The sequence below is a fragment of the Carcharhinus amblyrhynchos genome, chromosome 13 (assembly GCF_965287045.1).
Source record: "Carcharhinus amblyrhynchos chromosome 13, sCarAmb.v2.hapA, whole genome shotgun sequence".
Lineage (NCBI taxonomy): Eukaryota > Metazoa > Chordata > Chondrichthyes > Carcharhiniformes > Carcharhinidae > Carcharhinus > Carcharhinus amblyrhynchos.
Genome location: NC_137336.1, coordinates 21,876,850 through 21,899,332, shown reverse-complemented (window position 1 = coordinate 21,899,332; position 22,483 = coordinate 21,876,850). Strand labels below are relative to the sequence as shown.

Here is a 22,483-nt window from a genome sequence, read left to right as displayed (position 1 = left end):
GCATTTAGTCAGTAGCCCTGCAGGTTATGGCTCATCAGGTGCATATCCAGATACCTTTCAAAAAAATTGAGGGTTTCTGCTTCAACGACTCTTCAGGCCCTGAGTTCCAGATCTCCACGCATCCTCTGCGTGAAAACAAAATACCTCACTCCCATCTAATCTTCGACCAACAACTTGAAGTCTATGCCCCCTAGTCCCTGACCTCTCTGCCAAATAGGCCTTTTCCCATCCACTCCATCCAGGCCAGTCACAATTTTGTAGATGTTAATCAATCCTCCCCTCAGCCTCCTCTATTTCAAAGACAGCAAATCCAGTTAATCTAATCTTTCCTTCTTGCTGCAGTGCAGGCAACATCCTTGTAAATCTCCTCTATACCCTCTCTCATATAACTATATTAGGCAGAATCTTTCACAGTGTGTCAAGTCATGGGAGAAAAATGGTATGCAGCCCACCAGTGGTACTGCTGGCTTTTCCTGCCTTTTTTTTACACATTGCAAAGAGAAAATTTGGAGCGGCATGGTAGCACAGTGGTTAGCACTGCTGTTTCACAGCTCCAGGGACCTGAGTTCAATTCCCAGCTCAGGTCAGTGTCTGTGTGGAGTTTGCACGTTCTCCTTGCGTCTGCGTGGGTTTCCTCCGGGTGCTCCGGTTTCCTCCCACAATCCAAAGATGTGCAGGTTAGGTTGATTGGCCGCGATAAAATTGTCCCTTAGTGTCCTGAGATGCACAGGTTAGAGGGATTTGTGAGTAAAATATGTAGGGATATGGGGGTAGGGCCTGGGCGGGATTATGGTCGGTGCAGATTTGATGGGCCGAAGGGCCTCTTTCTGCACTACAGGGTTCTATGATTCTATGGCTCTATGAAAATCCTGGAACAGATCCCATGACATCACACTATTAGGATGGGCTCCTTTGCCCGTAACCTCGGCTCCTGGAAAAAAATAAAGTTCTCTAACTTGGCCTCTGGTATGTAGGAGGTCTTACTTTCTCATTCAATTGATTCGACCCACAGTTCATGTTCATCAGCTGAGGTGCCCTGAGACAGTTGTCATCCAAACATCATTCGTGTACAGAACCTCCTTAACTAGGTTCATGACAGTTTTGATGACAAAGGTTTCCCAGAGACTCCTTTATCGCACCCTTTTAATAAGCCTTGTTGAACCATCTGGTCAATTCTGGTAAAACTGAAGCATTGATAGTAAAATTGTCCAATTTGTAATCCCTGCTCTCACCTTATTTTTGTTTTCTGTTCTGTTCAACTATATTATACACATGCACGCAGCTCCTTGTAAATGTGCTCTTTCTGTTCTCCCCTAAGCTACAGTCCTCCTTTATCTGCAGTGTTGTATGTTATATATATCTCAGAACAGTACAGAGATGACACTGGTTTCTAAGTGTGTAACCAGTTTTATTCATTGTGCTTTACAGTGATATTCCATGCTTCTAATACTGCCTTCCAGCTCTTTCTTTGGCTTAGTTTACTTTTCTCCAAGTCCATATTTAGACTTAACTAACCAAACACAGTGAACATCAATAGAAAACAGTCACATAATGAAAGACAGAGCAACAAGCTTTCCTTTCAATCTGACCACAGGGCTTTTGCCTTAACTTCCTTCCTGTTCAGGTCAAGTGTCATATGAACCAGCATTTCTTTTGAAGCAAAAATGCTGCACAATTGATCCCATTAAATGGATGCAAACTCTCTTAAAAAGTTACAGATCCCACAGACATTTTAAAGAAATTACATATTCTTCGTACTATACTGCTTTTGGGTCAAAGGTCATCACATTTTCCAATGAGAAAGAATGTCTTCAGGAGAGGAGGAAGCCGAAGGGGAGAGAATATTACCAAATAGTGACAAAAAAAATTGAGTTTAGGATGCTTTTGCATTGACACAAAAGAGCGATCATCAGATGAAACAGGAACAGGAGCTAATAGATGGGTCCTTGAGCCTGCTCCGTTATTGAATACAATCATAGTGGTCTTCGGCCCACTTTGCTGCCCATTCCTTGGATCCAACTGGAGCTCAAAATTCCATGGATCCCAGTTTTGAATCCTCAATATTAAGTCTCTGGGTTGGAGGATTCCAAAGATTCGCAGCCTTCTAAGTGAAGGAATTGTTCCTTTTTTAATTCATTCATTGGATATGGGTGTCACTGGTTGGCCAGCATTTATTGCCCATCCCTAGTTTGCCCAAGGATAATTGAGAGTCAGCCACATTGCTGTGGCTCTGGAGTCATATGTCAGCCAGAACAGATTTCCTGACCTAAAGGACACTGGTGAACCAGATGAGTTTTTCTGACAATCAACAACGGTTTTGCAGTCATTAGTTCGCAGTCACCAGTAGATTCTTAATTCCAGATATTTTGTATTGAATTCAAATTCCACCACTTGCCAGGGCAGGATTTGAACCCAGGTCCCCAAAACATTAGCTGAGTTTCTGGATTAACAGCCTAACAATAATACCACTAAGTCATTGCCTCCCCATCTCAGTCCTAAATGATCAGCCCTTTATCCCTCCCCCACCACCCGCCACCCGCCCCCCCCCCCCCCTCCCCAAACCCCACCACCCCCACCTCCCATGTTGTCCATTTCCCACTCAGGGGAAACAAACTCTCAGAGTCTATTCTGTCAAGCTCCTTCAGAATACTTTAAGTTTCAATTAGATCCCTGTCTTCTAAGCTTCAGAACGCGTGTGTCCAATGTATTCAGATCTCACCATTGGACAACCCTCTCAACCTAGCAGTCAACCTCATGAACCTTTCCTGCACTGTACCCAACACAGGTCGATCCTTCCTTAAATATGGAGACCAAAACTACTCACAGAACTCCATTGTGGTCTCACCAAAGCCTTATGCAATTGTAGTAAGAATTCCTTGTTCTTGTGCTCCAACCCTCTAGCATTAAAGGTTGCAGCCTAAGATGGCCATGATTTGAAGCTGTAGTTATGATCTGGAACATCAGAACATAAGAACATAAGAAATAGGAGCAGGAGTAGGCCATCTAGCCCTTCGAGCCTGCCCCGCCATTCAATAAGATCATGGCTGATCTGTCGTGGCTCAGTTCCACATTCCCGCCCTCTCCCCATAACCCTTAATCCCCTCGCTTATCAAAAACCCATCAACCTGCGTCTTAAAAATATTTAGCGAGGTAGCCTCCACCACTTCAACGGGCAGAGAATTCCAGAGATTCACCACCCTTTGAGTGAAAGTGCAGACAGATGTTCTATAAGAAGGCAAATATGAGTTCCTTCAATGGGAAGCTTGTCGGAGATGGAACAAAACTAAATATGAACATCTTTTTAGGGTGTGTGAAAAGATAATAATGCCAGCAGCTCTCAAACTCTCGCAGCTGAACGGGAAGCATGGCAAGCAAGACAAGAGGGGCATTTCATGTTAGGAGGGCTACATCAAGAACAGATGCTAACCACGAACTAAAACTAAGGGTATTTGTACTTATGAGCAACAGTCACCTTCACACTTTTAAACTTACAAAGAGTTAATTGAGAACCGGTCCTTTGGTATCCCAATTTGTTTGGTATTTTAATACTTCCAAATGTTTTTAACACTGGATGAACTCAGTAACATTTGTGCCAAGGGCAAGGGGCTATACTTCCATTCTGAGAGAGCCCAATCTCAGTAAAATGATGCCATTGTTTTACTAAAGCTGCTATCGGCTAAGTAGTTAGATGGAATGTTGTCTCTGGTATATAATAAATGACTTGGCAACCCTATAACACATGGATTCTGGGACAGTTTGAACATTCCAACAGTGCGGGCCACGTTGTCATTGCAATCCCTTTTGTTGCAATAGGGAAATAAATTAAAGTATAGCAAGGATTTGGGAAAGAGCTCCTCGCGACAGCAGAGAGAAATTGAGAGGGACTTACTATCTCTTCGTTCCTTTAATCCATTTACTCCTCAGTGAATTTTAAACATGAGGAAAGTATCATATTATCAGCTATACTTACTGGGTTTTATCAAAGTAATAGACACCTTGCCATGCCAACATTAGGGGATATATGCATCTGTCCTCAATGGAACACAGGTTGATCATAAAAGTGTGGCTGAAATATCAAGTAAGGGGATAAACTATGTTGTCCCTTTGTCATTGACTCCTTCATAGTCACTATTTTGTAAAACTCCACTTGACTGGGTCCTAAAACTTATTTATTTTTTATTCAATCGTGGGACTGGGTGTCGCTGGCTGGCCAGCATTTATTGTCCAACCCTAGTTGCCCTTGAACTGAGTGGCTTGCTAGGCCATTTCAGAAGGCAGTTGAGAGTCAATCATATTGCAGGGAATCTGGAGTCACATGTAGGCCAGACCAGGTAAGGAAGACAGATTTCCTTTCCTAAAGGACATTAATGAACCACATGGGTTTTTCTGACAATTGACAATGGTTTCACAGTCACCTGTGGATTCTTAATTTTGGATATTTTTTAATCAAATTTAAATTCCACAATCTGCCGTGACGGGATTTGAACACAGGTCCCCAGAACATTAGCTGACTTTCTGGTTTAATAGTCTAGTGATAATACCACTAGGCCATCACCTCCCCTTAATTAGAATAATCCAAATATTTCCAGATCAAGTCAATAACTCCAATAGACTTGTGGCTGGTTCCAAGTAATGGAAATTCACCTACACTTGAAACCTGCAAAACTAGCAGTGTTTAAAAAAAAGTATCCAGCCCCCTGAGTTTGTCCTATCTCGATCAATGATCAGCATCCAATCAGGTAAGATTCATTCCTCTCTCATGCTTTGGTGCTATCTTTTATCCCTCCATTCCACATTAAATCAAGGAATTGTCCACGTGTTTTAATTTATAGGTTGAGTGGTACTAGTCTATAACTACTCTGCTTGGTACTACCTACAACTTTAAAGGGGATACGTTATAAAGGCAATGTTAGGACTGTTTGATCTGTTTCAATTGCTGCTAAATCTGATTCCATTCATGTCCTTCTGAACAAAGAACAAAGAACAAAACAGCACGGGAAACAGGCCCTTTGGCCCTCCAAACCTGCGCCACTCATGTTTACAACTACACTATTCGTTTGTATCCCTCCATTCCCAGTTTGTTCATGTGGCTATCCAGATAAGTCGTAAACGATCCCAGCGTGTCCGCCTCTACCACCTGGCTAGGCAGTGCATTCCAGACCCACACCCCACTCTGTGTAAAATACATCCTTCTAACATCTGAGTTAAACCTTGCCCCTCTCACCTTGAACCTGTGACCCCTTCTAATTGATATCAGAGAATTACTTAGAATGGCTTCTCTTCCCTGCTCCCACACTGTTACCTCTGGCGTCCCCTTAAGATCTATTCTTTCCCCTCCTATTTCTCACATGAACAGTGTATCTTCACATTGACACCAAGTTGGGAGGCAAAGTAAATTGTGAGAATAGACTAAACAAATGAGCAGACTATAGTAGTGTGCAATGTGGAGAAGTGTGAAGCCATTCATTTTAAATCTGAGCATTACTCGCAAGAATAATTTCTCTATGATGAGACAAAGAGCTGTGGAGAAGTAAAAGGATATAGGTACCCATATACATATATCACTAAAATCTAATGTTTAAGTACAAAAGGTAACCAAAAAGGCTAATGGAATTGTGCTTATTCACTCTTGGGAAAGGCCAGCAATTATTTTTCATTTTTAATTGTCCTAGAGTACCTGATGGTGAGCCACCAACACAGGAGTGGCTTGCTGAGCCATTTCAGAGGACCACAAGAATCAACCACATTGCCGTGAGTCAGAGGTCACATGTAGGCCAGACTGGGTTAGGATGCTAGAGGTCATTAGTGACCCAGATAGGCTTTTTCACAAAAATCAGTGGTTTTAAGATAATTGTTAACAAGATCAGCATTTTATTCCAGATTGTTAAGTCACTGAGTTTAAATTCCTTCGGCTGCTTTGACCGGATTGGAATTCATGTTTCTGCAGTGTTAGTCCAGCCCTAGTCTGGCAACATTTACCACGATGCTACCATCCCCTCATCTTGTCATTTATCTCAATAGAGTTGCAATTCAGCAGTGTGAAAGTGATGCTTCCCTGTACACGATTCCTGCTGCAGTATTGCATTCAATTGCTGTAGAGCATGGAGGAAAGTTACCTTGACATTGGGTGGGCTATTGTACTGATTCACCAGAATGATAATGGGGCTTAAAGGGTTAAAGGTGGACAGTTTGTATAAAATTGATCTACTCCCTCGAGTTTAGCAAGCCGTAAGGGGATTTAATTGGGGTATTTAAGATGATTAAAGATCAGTAATGGTGAAACTACCTCCTCTCTAGGGTGGGGGGGGGTGCGGTGTGGGTGGTGAGGGAGCAGTGGCAGGGAATCCAGATGAGGTCATGATCTTAAAATTAGAGATATCCATTTAAGAGTGAAAATGGGAAGTATTTTTCCATATAAAATGTAGTGGAAATCTACAACCATTCACCCAAAAAATCTGTGAATCCTGAACTGATTGAAATTTTCAAGGGTGAATTGAATGCTATTCATAGCATTCAACAGTGCAGAAGGAGGCCAGTTGGCCCATTGAGTCCGCATCCCACAATCCCACCCAGGCCCTATCCCCATAATCCCATGTATTTACCCTGGCTAGTCCCACTGATACTGAGGGGCAACTTAGCATGGCCAAACCACTTAACCCGCACATCTTTGTGACAGTGGGACGAAACTGGAGCACCCAGGGGAAACCCACGCAGACACGGGGAGAATGTGCAAACTCCATAGAGACAGTGACCCAAGCTGGGAATCGAACCCTGGTATCTGGTGCTGTGAGGCAGCAGTGCTAACCAATATGCCACTTTGTCACCTGATGGATTTGTGGACAAGAGCATCAGGGGATCAGGCAAATGGAGTTCAGATACAGATCAGCCATCACCTAACTGAACGTGGAAGCATCTTCGAGGACCTGAATTCTATGGTTCTATGGTGCAAAGTCAAATGCCTCTCAGTTGTCAAGTAGTTACTCCGTAAGTGAGATTTTGTTCAATATTTTCTTAACTTTTAATCATGTCTCCTGGTTCTATCGTGATAACTTCTCTATCGAACTCACTGATTAGCTTCATGGTTTTGAAGCATATGTTTAGTTTTAATTCCCCCAAAAGAACAAATCCATGCTGCAACGAAAACAGAAAATGCTGGAGGAACTCAGCAGGTCTGACAGCATCTCTGGAGAGAGAGAATAGAGCCAACATTTCCAGTCTGGATGATCCATCGTCAAGCTCTGTACATGGATTGTCAATAAAAGTTTTGACAAAATGTTGTTTATTGCAGGAGCTGATGATAAAATTAAAGCATATGATTTTGAAGGGATTGTGGAAACTTGGATAAAAGTCAGATAAAAGCCTGAACACAGGGAACAGATGCTAATAAAAGCTGTTTTTGGTTTGTGGAGGAAAATGAACTGCTAAGTTCCCGGGACTGAATTTCATCAGCAACAATTTAGTTAAAAGCAAAAGGATACAGATACTGGAAATCTGAAATAATGATGGAAAATGCCAGAAATACCCAAAGGCTCAGGCAAAATCCATGGAGAGAAACAGACTGTATAACATATATCCTAGGCAGTCCCTCAGGATTGAGGGTGACTTGCTTTCACTCTGGTTGGCTGGGTTCTCAGGTGGTTGCAGACTCTGTCACATGTGGGGCCAGTTGTGCTTGAAGGTTTGGTTTGATGGGTTGTTTGGAGGTTTGCAAACTCCCTCCCTGACTTCGCCTCTGCACATTCCTGGTAAAGTGTATTGATATGTTTGGTGAATGAGCCTTCTCCATTTTGGTCGATCACAGTAGGCAGGTGATGGTTCATTGGACTAGTAATCCAGAGATCCAGGGTAACGCCGTTGGTTCAAATCCCACCAGAGCAGATGGCGAAATTTGAATCAATAAAAATCTGGATTTAAAAGACCGTGAAACTATTATCGATTGTTGTAAAAACTCATCTGGTTCACTGATGTCCTTCGGGGAAGGAAATCCACCATCCTTACTCAGTCTGGCCTACATGTGACTCCAGACCCATGTCAATGCGGTTGACTCTTAAATGCCCTCAGAGATGGGCAATAAATGCTGTCTCAACCAACAATGCGCACATCACACTGAACAATAAAATAAAAGCCAAAAACTCCCATGAGGCTGCAGGGATGTTTGGCCTCTTCAGGAATGATTTGAGAACATCCCAAAAGTACTTTTGCTGGGAGTCTCCTGCCATGATGGAGTTATGAGTAAAGCAGCAGATTCAGGAGTCTGGTGCTTATTTGACCCATACATCTTGTACTAGCTCTCTGAAATGAGCATCTACTTGTTTTAGTGAAATACCCTTTTCCCATGCTTTCTTACATTTTTGTTACAAAGTTCATATAACAAATCTGGTGCCCAGTATATGAATGATGTGTCGCGCCCAGTGAAGCTGATTTTGAGGGAGTTATGCCAGAATTCTGGGCAAGTTGGTCTGGGAGAGGATGCGGCTTGTTCGACCCCCTTTCCTGCACCAGATTCGGAGGCTTATGTGAAGGCACGGTTCGTGGTACTTCTCCAGTGCTTTGAAGAGCTTGCTGAGGTCTGTCCAAGTCTCTGAAGCATGTGGGAATGCTGGGATTACTGCTGCCTGGCAAATCATGACCATGATACGCTATAAATTTATTTCATAAATGATCAGGTCTTCAGGATAGTGACCTATATATCAAAATTTGTATAGGACAGTAAGCCAACACAAATATGAATCGATTGATTGATTGATTCATTCATTATTATCTAAGAGGCATAAGAAAAGGGCATTCACTGAAACGAATAGATGGTCATTCCAGAGAGCTAGCGCAAGTCTTTTAGGCCAAACAATCTCCAACTGTGCTGCTAAATTGTCTAAATCTATATAATGGAAAAACAAAATTAACATTCCAAAAATGAACACATAACAGAAAAAATGATATTTCTCACTGATTAGGAAGACAGGCTTCCAGTAAAACAGTTAACATTACATGGATTAATCGCTTTAAATGAACTTGCAACAATAAGATTAAAAGGATATTGTTAATATACATGTCAGACTTGGCTCAGTTCTCTCGCCGCTGAGTCATAAGGTTGTGTGTTGAAATCCCACTCCAGAAACCTGAGCACATAATCTTGGCTGGCAACTTAGCACAGTATTCAGGGAATGCTCCACTTGGATGAAGGAATGTGGAACCATATATCCAACAATTGATGACAACAAGTCAGTTGGCACCGAAAATAGGATAGATGGCAGCCGAAATTTGCAAAGCAGCATTGGCAGATGAAGGGAGCAGGCAAAACTGCTGTCGGCGGAAGTCAATGTGGGAAAACATGAGAACATTCATTTTGGATGTCAGAAAGCTAGAGTGGCACAGTGGCAGCGATTATCGCTGCTGCCTCACAGCTCCAGGGACCCAGGTTCAATTTCAGTATTGGGTGACTGTCTATGTGGAGTTTGCACATTCTCCCCATGTCTGCATGGGTTTCCTCTGGGTGCTCTAGTTTCCTCCCACGCTCCAAAGATGTGCCGGTTAGGTGGATTGGTCGTGCTAAAATTGCCCCTTAGTGTCCCAAGATATGTAGGTCAGGTGGATTGGTCATGGCAAATGTGTGGGGTTGCAGGGATAGGGCGGGGGAGAGGGCCTGGGTAAGAGACTCTGTCAGAGAGCTGATGCAGACTCGGTGGACTGAATTGCCTCTTCTATACTATAGGGATCTATGATAGGCTAGATCGGAATATTTACTAAATGGTTAGATGGTGGTAACAGTGGAGAAGTAGAGAGATGTAGGCGTTTAGGTTCAGAAATCAGTAAAAGTTAATGGATAGATTCAAAAGAAAAATTCTAAAATTTCAAGGAATGTTGACCTTTATTTCAGCGAGGTTGGAATACAAAAGGGTGAAAGTTGTATTTAGTTATGCAAAGTTCTGGTTGGACTCCATTTAGAATACTGGGTACAATGCCCAGAATTGAACTCAGAAAGAATTTACTGGTCTTTGAGGAGGTGCTTGTGAATTCACCAGAATGATACAGTTACGAAGGTAAGCTACATAGACTTGTATTCCTGTGAATACTGAAAACTAAGAGATGAGCTAATAGAGATGAAAAAAAAAGTAAAAGTTTATTTATCAGTCACAAGTAGGCTTACATTCACACTGCAATGAAGCTACTCTGAAAATCCCTTAGTCGCCACACTCCGGTGCCTGTTTGGGTACCATTTGCCAGATCTTTGCCCAATCACTTAACCAAACTATATCCCTTTGTAGCCTCCTGTGTTCTCTTCATAACTTACTTTCCTACCTATCTTTGTGTAATCAGTAAATTTCACAACTTTACCTTTGGTCCATTCATCCAAGTCATTTATGTAAATTGTAAAAAGTTGAGCCTCCAGTACTGCTGCCTGTGGCACACCATTCCTAACATCTTGCCATCCAGAAAATAACTCATTTATGCCTACTCTCTGTCTCCTATTAAGCTGCCCAATCTTTAGCCCACGCCAATAGGTTGCCCCTTACACCATGAGCTTTTATTTTCACAGTAATCTTTGATATGGCACTTTATCAAATGCCTTCTGGAAATTTAAGTACAGTACATCCACCAGTTCTCTTTCATTCACAGCACATGTGACTTCAATAAATTAGTTAAACATTATCTCCCATGCACAAAGCCAAGCTGACTCTGTGTAATTACCTTGAATTTTTTAATTGCCCACGGGCAGATGTTATGTACTTTCTCTCTCTCTCTCTTTTAGAATAAAAGGAATTACATTTATCATTTTCCAATGTAATGGAACCTTCCCCAAATTTAAACCAAACGCATCAACTATTTCACTGGTCACTTCCTTTAAGATCCTAGAATGAAATCCATCAGGACCTGGGGACTTGTCAGCCTGCAGTTCCAACAATTTGTTAACTTTTCTTATTTAAATGCCTATAGAAACTCTTACTTTTTGTCATTATATTTCTAGCTCTCTTTCTCCTGTGCTCTATTTTTTCCCTTCTCATTAATCTTTGAGTCATTCTTTGTTGTTTGTATTCTTTCCAATCTTCTGGCCTGTCACCAATCTTTGTGCATTATATGCTTTTTCTTTAAGTTTGATACTCTAAACTTTTTAGTTAATCAAGAATGGTGGGTTCTTTCTTTGGAATTGTTCTTTCTCTTTGGAATGTACCTATTCAGTGTATCCTGAAAAATCCCCTTAAATGTTTGCTCCTCTATTGATCTATTCCTTAATCTAATTTGCCAGTTCACCTTAGCTAGTTCTACTTTCATGCCCTCATAAGTGCCCTGATTTAAGTTTAAAATATTAGTCTTAGACCCACTCATCTCTCCCTCAAACTGAATGCGAAACTCAATTATAATATGATCACTGCCACCATGTTGTCATTAATTAATCCTATCCTGTTGCACAATCGAGCTTGCCTTTGTCATGTCTCATGGCTGAGTTATGCCATGTGGCACTTTCATTTTATTTCTCTAATTAAAGATTTTTGTGATATAATTTGCTGGGACAATGAAGAGCCAACCAGATCACAGTGGGGTAGGAGTCACATTTTAGCCAACTATGTTTGAGGACGGTAGATTTCCTGTCCGAAAGGACATCAATGAACCAAATGGGTTTTTACAAAAAATCATTAGTTTCATGGTCACCATCGCCATTGCTAGCTTTTTACTCCAGCTTTTGTTTAATTGACTGAATTGAAACTTCCTGGCAGACTGGTGGAATTTGAATTCATATCATTAGATAGTTTAAAATGAGATTACTTTAATTAAAAAATGGAAAATGCTGGAAATATTAAGCAAGTAAGGTTGAGAGTTAATGTTTCAGATCAATGATATTTCATCAGAACCTCTAGATTGCAGTCATTGACTGTAAAAGGACATCCTGAGGTTACAGAAGGCACTACATTAACGCAAATTCTTCAATGACCAAATAAGATACCAAGCAAGTTTGTTCTAGTCCTTATGTGGCTATGGAAATAACGCTAATGGAAGACAAGCAGTAAAAGTTCAAAAATCTTAATTCCAATTAGATTAATATAAAAACTCCGTTTTTTCCTCAATCACTTTTGTAGCAGAGCCAGAGTAGAATAGACCTTCACAGCCAAACAAACTGAGTCAGAGAACAGATTCAGTGTCAAAGACTCACGTTTATACAAATTTGCAAAGTCATATACTCACTGTCACAGACACAACATCACAGTCACTATCACAGTCACAAATACAGAGTCACAGATATAGAATCACAGACACAATGTCATAGAGTCACAGTGTCACAGACACAGATACACAAAGAGTGTCACAGACACAGGGTCATGGACACAGAGTCACGGAGTCACAGACACAGAGTCGCAGACACAGAGTCGCAGACACAGAATCACAGACACAGAATCACAATCACTGCCACGAGTCGCAGACACAGGGTCACATTCATCATGTCACAGACACAGTGTCACAGACACAGTCACGGACACAGAGTCACGGACACAGAGTCACGGAGTCACAGACACAGTGTCACAGTCACTGCAACAGAGTCGCAGACACAGAGTCACAGACACGGAGTCACAATCGCGACCACAAGTCGCAGACACAGGGTCACATTCATCATGTCACAGACACAGTGTCACAGACAGAGTCACGAACACAGAGTCACGGACACAAAATCACAGAATTACAGACATAGTGTCACAAACACAGAGTAACAGAGTCAAAGACACAGAATCACACGCATACAGTTAGTCACAGTATCACAGACACATTGTCACAGAATCGCAGACACAGAATCACAGACACAGTCACAGACATAGTGTCACAAACGTACTCACACAGTATCACAGAGTCACAGAGTCAGAGAATCATAGATACAATGTCATAGACACAGAGTCACAGACACAAAGTCACAGTGTCACAAAGTCACAGAGTCATAGACACAAAGTCACAGACACAGAGACATAGAATGACATAGTTACAGTGTCATTTAGAGTCAGATTCACAGTCTCAAAGTCAGAGACTCACAGTTACGTACTCAGTCATATAAATAGAAACCTTGCACTGCTATGGACTCTCTCAGAACCAATGACACAGACACATACAGGATCATACGCAAATTCTGCTGTGGCCCAGTTATTTGCATTCTTGCCCTGGGGGGCACAAGGTTCTGGGTTCACCACCGAACACAGAAATCTGCAGGCCAGCCCTCCAGGGCAATATAGAAGCAGCAATGTCAGTGACACAGTGCTGCCTTATCATTGAGATGGATATCCCATCTGCCTGTTCAGGTGGGCGTAGAAGATCCCACATTGGAATAGTTATACCCTGACCAGTATCTGCCCCTCACTCAAAAATCACCAAAAAAAAACAGGCTGATGTGGCCATTCCCTCATCGCAGCCTCATCTCACATTGGGAACGTACGGATATTGGTCAGTCTGTGTGATACCAACACAATCTCAAGTAGAGGACTCACACCCGAGAGTCTGGCAATGAACACACACAACAGTTCATTTTACTGCAGCTTCCGTTGGTTTGAAACTAAAACGAACCAGAAACATCGCAAAGCGCTGATGGTTCCGCATTCCGGGCTGGTCGAGCGAATTACACGGAATGTTTGGGAGTGTGAAAAGGTAAAACCCCGGGACAGGCGACAAGAGCCAGAACCTCACCGGGACAAGATGTGAAGTTGCCACTTTGCATGGTTTACAGAGACTCGGGCTTTACTTACGGCTACCAGCGACTCATGAATTCCCGATGGGAATGGAGTTAAGGAGATCGCTGGGGCAGCGGGAGCGGAAGGGATCCCAGGTTCATTCGGCAGCGAGTCCGGTTAATGATTCACCGGGAAGGGAAATGAAAACAACGCCTTCAAATCGGAGTGTGTCTGTTGCAACACTTGAGTGTTTCCCCTTTGTGTCTGCCCAAACACTCTTATAGAACTAACAATACACAACTCAAGCTTTGTTTTAAACTCTCAGACCCCGACTCGAATAAACAAGGACGAAGATACCTTTTTTGGAGCGGGAGCAAACTTCCTCCGAAATAGGTGGTTTCCAGACATAAATAACTCGAGGAACTTTGCTGAGTTTACTGCGGATAGCTTGTTGTCTCACCATTACAGGTGTCCAGTGCAAAGGTAACTTGATAAGTCTTTCCGTGACGCCTGTGTGTCGGAGGTTATAAAGAATTTGATGAACAAATATTTCCTCTCAGGGTACTCGAACAAACTCCAAATCCACTGCTTTAGTGTGAACACAATCACCAAGAATAAGACAGTCCCCTGAAGAGGTACAAGCAAGATAGACCATGCTCTCCATCCTGTTAGTCAATGAAATCATGGCAGATCTTCCACAGATCCCCAACTATTTCCATATCCCTTCATTCCGTTACTGTTGAAGACTCTATTCATCTCAGTCTTGGATAGATTCATCCACTGAGACAGCCCTCAGGGGTAGAGAATTGCAATGGTTCTCAATTCTCTCAGAGAAGACATTCTTCCTAATTCCAGTCCCAAACAGGCAATCCCTTATGCTAAGAGCCTGAGTTCAGGATTCTTTTGCCAAGGTAAAACCGCTTCTCTGGAACGAGCCTCTTAAGCACACAAAACGTATTATACAAATTTTAACTGTCCTTGTAAGTGGCAAAGTGATTCACTGGCAGGGTGGCATAGTGGTTAGCACTGCTGCCTCACCGCACCAGGGACCCAGATTCGATTCTGGCCTTGGGTGACTGTGTGGTGTTTGCACATTCTCCTTATGTCCACATGGGTTTCCTTCGGGTGTTCTGGTTTCATCCCACTCTCCAAAGTTATGCAGGTTAGGTGGTCTGGCCATGCTAATCCTTAATGTCCCAAGGTGTGTAGATTAGTGGGAGAAATAAGTGGGATTATAAGGATAGGGCCTGGGTAAGATGGTCTGTTGGAGAGTTGGTACAGACTCGATGGGCTGAATGGCCTCCTTCTGCACTGTTGGGATTCTATGAAATCCCTGACCTAGTGATCTTTGGGGGAGGGGTAGCAGAATCAGATTTTCCCTTTCACAGTTTTTAGAATGTTTCCTTCACCCACTTTAGAACACCTTCACCAAAAGTCCCCATCTTCATTCACAGCTGGGATCTTTCCCTGTCGCTGAAAGTGAACAGAGTTTTGGCTGGAATGCCAAATTCAATGTTCTCACTCACAGCGGCATGGCCACGGATGAGACCGGATGAATCCCAGCCCTGATGTCACGTAGAGCTGGACATGTATTCTACATGTCAACACTACATAAAAATAAATGGAAGGAAGTAACAGATTAGTAATACCAATTTACTGAAGCCCACACAAGGAGTAAGCAACAGCCCCAATGTTAACATTGCATTGTGTTTGTTTTTGGGTGTGCAAACTTGGTGAAGTTGGGCATGAGGCTAGCAGCGCGATCTGCGTCCACCTCCGCACCAGTTCTCCCTTTACCAAGGCCTGAAAATGGCCATGATCGGGGCTGCGCCCAAAATGGGTGCGACATCTATTCAAATGAATTTGCATTTGCTCCATATAAGTCCGATGTGCAAATGCACATGCTCCATATAAGTCCGAATCAGGCACTCCATCAGTGAGAGTTGGTGAGAAGCTAAGTGCCAAGTGTCTGACAGCTCTCTGCTTGAGATCAGTGGGGGTGAAATATGGGTCTGCTGCCATTCTGCCTGAGATCAGTGAGGGGGAAGGGAGATCCGCTGCCACTCTGCCTATAATCAATGGGGTTGGGGGAGCAGGAGGAGGGGCAGAAGGAGGGTTCACTGCCACTCTGCCTCAGATCAGTGGAGGTGAAGGGGAGGGGTCTGCTGCCACTCTGCCTGAGATCAATGAAGGTGAAAGGGGGTTCACTCTCCTCTGCCTGTGATCAGTGAGGAGGGAGGAAAAGGATCCGCTGCCACTCTGTTTGAGATCAGTGAGGTGGAAGGGGGGATCTGCTGCCACTCTGCCTGAGATCAGTGGGAGGGGGGGTTAAGGGGAGGGTCTGCTGCCACTCTGCCTGAGATCTGAGGGCTATAATTAGTCTGGGTGGCAGGGGTGGGAGGATAAGTGGGTCAGTAATGTTGTGGGGGTTGGGCAATGTCTGTAGGGGCTAGGGGGAGGCATTATCCTGTCCAGGAGGGGAGCAGCATTCGATCACTTTTTTTCTGCGCATGAGCAATTGGTGGCATTGATTGGAGCTGCAGGATTTTGAGCATGTTGAACCCCGTCCACAGGCTTGTGCAGCGTGGGTCAGAGTCACTGATATTTTTTGCAGGCAGAGTGTGTATGGGGTCGCTTGAGAACGGGTCTAAAAATCAGATCTTTGAAACACTCCCAGTTTCAAGTCTGCCCAGCACTTAGAATCAAAATGGTAAAATAGAGTGTAACACTATTTGCACTGCGTATAACACAATAACATGGGTGAGCACATAATGATATTCCAAACGATTTTGAACCCAAATGAATCTAATACCATGAAAATCATAACAAAGGACGAGTAATGCAGAACAGTACAAACCAAGACTCAATATTTATTTAAAAATCGTGTTTTTGTATATGGGTAATTCCTTCATGAGGATCAATTCATGTGATGGATACTTTGAAGAAGAAATGATTTGCATTTATACGGCATATTTCATGACCTTGAAACACCCCCAAGCACTTTACCACCTGTTAAGTTTTTGAGTATTGCCCCTCTTGGAAATACAGCAGATTAAGTTGCACACAGAGTGCCCTGGCAAAGCAGCATAGTTATGGTCAGGTGGTTTTAGTGGTGTCGATCATGGGAGTAATATTGACCAGAATACCTGGGTAACTCACTTGCTCATCTTCAAGTAATGGCATAGGATCTTTTATATCCACCTCAGAGTGTGGACAGAGCTTTGCTTTAACAGCTCATCATTTCCAACAGCACTGCTTCAATAAACCAGAGTGTCAGTGTCAGTCTAGATCATTGATGGGCAACTTAGGCTGGCGTGTGAGCCACATGAGTGGACCTCCTTCCTCTGGGTGGGCTAAAAGATTGAAATCAGGCTTGTTCACTAACCACAAATAAGATTAAAATATTTAATACATGCTGAATATTCCAGAATGAGTTCGAGAAAATGTTTAATCATTCAAATATTAATAAAACTGTCAACTTCAAATGGAAAAAACAAAAAAATTACAAATTGACTGTGAGAGCTCTGCATATATTCGATGCTGCTCCTCCTGCACCTCACCTCATCTGCCCTTGCTTTATGTGCATATCATTTTAGTCATACTGTTAGGGGAAAAAAAACTGCACAAATGGAAATCAGCAGAGTTTGACAATAAAATGTCTTATGGGCCACACTCAGAACTCTGACAGGCTGCGCATGGCTGCAGGTTGCCCACTATTGGTCCAGACTGTGCTCAAGTCTCCAATACTCAAGGCCATATCATAGAATCCCGACAGTGCAGAACGAGGCCATTCGACCCATCGAGTCTGCACTGACCACAATCCCACCCAGGCCCTATTCCCATAACCCCAAATATTTACCCTGCTAATCCCTCTGACACCAGCTTGGTTACTCAACCTAACCTCTACACCTTTGGGAGGAAACCAGAGCACCTGGAGGAAACCCATGCAGACACGGGGAGCAAGGGGAGAGGGCTGTGATTTGTCTGGGTGACAGGGGGTGTGGGGATAAGGGGGTCAGTAATGTTGTGGGCATTGGGCAATGTCAGTGGGGGCCAGGGAAAGGCATTATCCTGCCCAGGAGAGATGTGGCAGGGGAACAACATTCTATCTTTCTTTTGCGCATATGCAGTTGGAGGCGCCGATTGGAGCTGCAGGGTTTCGGATGCGTTAAGCCCTGCCCACAGGCTTGTGCAGTGTGACTCAGACTCGCTGATATTTTTGCAGGCAGAGTGTGTATGGGGGCACCTCAGAACAGGTCTAAAAGTCAGATCTGAAACACTCACAATTTCAAGTCCACTCAGCACTTAGAATCAAAATGGTAAAATAAGACGCAACATCTTAGAAACTTTGCACTACGTATAACACAATAACATGGGTGAACACATAATGATATTTCAAACTATTCTCAACCCAAATGAATCTAATACCAAGAAAATTATAACAAGGGACAAGCAATGCAGAACAGTACAAACTAAGAGTCAATAGTTATTTAAAAATCATGTTTCTTGTATATGGGTAATTCCTTCGTGAGGATCACTTCATGTGATGGTTACTTTAAAACGTCTTATGGGCCACACTCAGAACCCTGATAGGCTGCATATGGCTGAGGATTCTCCACTATTGGTCTAGAATGTACTCAGGTCTCTAATATGCAAGGCCATTCTTTATACACATCTGTTATTTATGTTATTATTCTATAATCGCATGGCTAAGATCAGGAAATTACCTTTGGATAGGGAAAGAATGTCTCTCAGGTTAAGGAGAATCTATTTTGTACTGAGGTAAGGAGAAATCTCTTGACTGTTGTGATTCTGTGGTGCTCTCTACCATGGGGTGGGGTTTCAAAATGCTCAGTCTTTGAGTATTTTCAAGGCAGCGAAGTTTGGACTTTGAGGCAACCAAGGGACATGGAAATTGGGCAGCAATCAAGGCAAGGGATTGTAGTTGAACACCAGCCATGATCTTTTTAAATGGTGAAGCAAGTTTGGGAGGAGACACATGGCCTATTACATCCCATCTCTTAGTGTCCAAAGAGAATAAATATCTTATTCGCAATTCTGCATGTAAAGAAATTTCTTTCCCTATTCGGGAAGTAATGAGCATAAATAATGGGCCTCCATTGTCTGTGGCATGCCATGCTACAAACACTAGGGATAGTATTTTCTGGAAGTATAAGGTTACTAAAGAACTTATATATTTATTTATGTGGTCATTATGGGAGTAGAAAGAACAATTGTTTGTAAGGAAGTTTAGTTTGCATCAAATAAAAGATCTAAAATGTTATATATTTTTTTGGGAATATGGGGAAAGTTAACCAGAATCAAAGGGCTAAATACTTAACTCCTAACCGAAACAACTTAAAAAGATACCTTTTCTTGATAACAGTAGGCCGATCAAACTACAGCTTGGAATGACTAATATCTCTGCTGCACAGGTAAGTTTTGTAATCCTATCCAGCTTCATGTGAAACCAGAGAGATCAAACCCAGTACTTCTGTTTCTCTGTTGTTAAAGGGATAATTTTCCGACTGAAAAACACTAGTCTTTTATGTCGAAAAGTTTACTTCAGTGTTTGGCTGTATATGTTGACAGGTTTGTCATCTAACCTTCCTCACAGTACCGTGGTATTACTGCTTTGGGCTATGAAGCCTGTCATTTTTTTAGTGACAGATTATCCAGGTACAGCCAGTGACATGGGGTAATGGTGCACATGTGTCCTGTATCTGAAAGCAAAACTTTAATCCAGACAAATGCGAGGCAGTGCATTTTAGAGGATTAAATTTAGGTGTGATTTAAATTGTAAATGGTAAAACCCTTAGGAATATTAACATACAGAGGGATCTGGGCATGTACGTCTACAGTACCTTAAAAGTGGCAGCACAGGTGGCCAAGCTGATTAAGAAGGCATGCTTTCCTTCATTGGCTGGGGCAGAGTACAAGAATTGGTCAATCATGTTGCAGTTATATAAAAGCTTGGCTAGGCCGCATTTGGAGTATTGCGTGTAATTCTGCCGCCACACTACCAGAAGGATATGGAGGCTTTTGAGAGCGTGCAAAGAAGGTTCACCAGGATGTTGCCTGGTCTCGAGGGCATCGGCTATGAAGAGAGGTTGGATAAACTAGGATTGTTTTCACTGGAAAGACGAAGGCTGAGGGGAGACCTGATCGATGTCTACAAAATTATGAAAGGCATAGACAGCATGGATAGTCAGAGGCTTTTTCCCAGGATGGAAATATCAATTACAAAGGGGCATAGGTTGAAGGTGAGAGGGGGAAAATTTAAGGGAGATGCATGGGGGATGATGCTGTTGAGAGTGTCAGGGGAGGTGGTGGAAGCAAGCACATTAGCAACGTTTATGAGGCATATGGATGGATACATAGGGAGGGAATAGAGGAATACGGTCCGAGTATGGGTAGAAGGTTTTTTTTAGTTTAGTTAGGACATTATGATCGTCACGGGCTTGGAGGGTCGAAGAACCTGTTCTTGTGCTGTACTTTTATTTGTTCAGAAGAAATTCTTGTCCTTCCTCCCCTTGTTTCCCTGACAACCTCCTGCCCTGTGTAGACTGAGCTCCAGATCCCATCTCAACCATCTGAAAAAAGTACAGAGAGAGAGTGTGGTGTTGACAGGCTTGCCACAGTGAAATAGGTTGAAGATGAGGACCAGCATTTCCTGCATGATGATTTCTCTCTTTGGTTTTATTAATGAAGCAGAAACTTCTTCATGGGAGGGCTGTCAAAAAAATTGAAAGAAAGCTACCAAGAAACCGTTCTCATGCTTACCCTAACACCTGGGTCTAGAATGGCAGAGATGCTGTGTGGGGAGTTTAATCCTGAGAAGGTGAGGGGGCTTCTGAGCAGGTGGTAATTTACAACAGCAGAGATAAAAATGTACTTTATTCATAAAATGTCTGCAAGAACATTACACACATTCTAAACCTGCCATCACACAAAGTACAATAATATTCAGGTTCTATTCATACATTAAGTAACACTCTGAGATGCTTCAATACAGTCAAGGAAACATTACAGACATTTTACAATGGTCCTTAAAAATGGTGCAAAGGTATTTAAAAAAGTTGTCTACTTAGAACAAATTGCATTCTAAGGCTCTTCAGCACAATTGAGAAACGTGTAATATTCACTGTATACATTCAGTGAATCTTTCAGCCTGAGGGGGTCCTGCTCACTATGGTTAAAAGGTCTTAGACAGTAACCTCCCCCATTGTACCTCTGAGGCTGCTGTTCCAAACTTTATCGTGTCCCACAGCACGTAGCCCTGGGCTTTGGACTGTACCAGTCTGCAACACTCAGTTGGGGATGACTCATTGTACTAGAAGACCAATAAGTTTTGAGCGGACTGAAGAGTGTCTTTTAATGAGTTGATGATCCTCCAGCAACATCTGATGTTTGTCACAGAGGGCATCCCTGCAAACAGCCCACAGAGCACAGAGTCCTGTGTCACAGAGCTGCTTGGCCTGAACCTCAAAAGACAACACCTCATCTCCAAACCTTCCTTGCAAAGGTACATTCCACAAGGAGGTGAACAATGATCTCTTGCCCACCACAGTCACTTCAAGGGCAATGTGCATAAGACCATAAGATACAGGAGCAGAATTAGGCTATCGAGTTCGCTCTGCCTTTCAATCAGGGCAGTTTTTTTTCTCATCCTCATTTTCCTGCCTTTTCCCCATAACCCTGACCTCCTTATCAATCAAGAACCTATCTCTGTCTTAAAGACACTCAATGACCTGGACTCCATAGCCTTCTGCAGCAAAGAGTTCCATAGATTCACCACTATCTGGCTGAAGAAATTCCTCCTCATCTCTATTTTAAAGGATTGTCCTTTCAGCCTGAGGTTGTGTCCTCTGGTTCTAGTTTTTCCTACTAGTGGAAACATCCTCTCCACGTCCACCTTATCCAGGTCTTGCAGCATTCTGTGAGTTTCAATAAGATCTCTCCTCATCCTTCTAAACTCCAATGAGTACAGACCCAGAGTCCTCAACCATTCCTCATCTGACAGGCTGTTCATTCCAGGGATCATTCCTGTGAACCTCCTCTGGAACCTTTCCAAGGCCTGCACATTCTTCCTTAGATATGGGGCCCAAAACTGGTTACAATAATCTAAATGACGAGAGCCTTATACAGCCTCAGAAATACATCCCTGCTCTTGTATTCTAGCCCCCTCGACATGAATGCTAACATTGCATTTGCCTTCCTAACTGCCGACTGAACCTGCACGTCAACCTTAAGAGAATCTTGAATATGAGTCCCAAGTCCTTTTGTGTCGCTGATTTTCTAAGCATCTTCCCATTTGGGAAATAGTCTCTGCCTCTATTCCTGCTTCCAAAGTGCATAATGTCACACTTTTCCACTTTGTATTCTATCTGCCACTTCTTTGCCCACTCTCCTAACCTGTCCAAGTCCTTCTGCAGCCCCCTGCTTCCTCAATACTACCTGTCCCTCTACATATCTTCGTATCATTTGCAAACTTAGCAACAGTGCCTTCAGTTCCTTCCTCCAAATTGTTAACGTATGTTGTGAAATATTGTGGTCCCAGCACTGACCCCTGAGACACACCACCAGTCACCATCTGCCATCCTGAGAAAGATCCCTTTATCCCCATTCTCAGCCTTCTGCCAGTCAGCCAATCCTCTATCCATGCCAGGATCTTGCCCTGACACCATGGACATTTAACTTATTTAACAGTCTCCTGTGTGCCACCTTGTCAAAGGCCTTCTGGAAATCTAAATAAATCACATCCACTTGTTCTCCTTTATCTAACTTCCTTGTTATCTCCTCAAATAACTCTAACAGATTTGTCAGACATGACCTTCTCTTGA

General features: G+C 42.9%; 2 protein-coding genes across 4 annotated transcripts in view; one reads left to right on the top strand and one right to left on the bottom strand.

Moving 5' to 3' along the window:
- shroom1 (shroom family member 1) overlaps nt 1-13,758 on the bottom strand; it is a 48,308-nt gene extending 34,550 nt beyond the window's left edge. The window contains exon 1 of one of the 2 annotated variants that reach the window (XM_080201372.1): nt 13,657-13,758. The gene's annotated coding sequence lies outside the window, so the exon portion shown is untranslated. The other variant, XM_080201371.1, reaches the window with a different exon arrangement.
- A 276-nt stretch (nt 13,759-14,034) lies between these two features.
- The window catches only part of gdf9 (growth differentiation factor 9), a 42,662-nt gene continuing 34,213 nt past the window's right edge, over nt 14,035-22,483 (top strand). Inside the window, exon 1 of one of the 2 annotated variants that reach the window (XM_080201375.1) lies at nt 14,035-14,123. The gene's annotated coding sequence lies outside the window, so the exon portion shown is untranslated. The remainder of the gene's footprint in view (nt 14,124-22,483) is intronic. The other variant, XM_080201373.1, reaches the window with a different exon arrangement.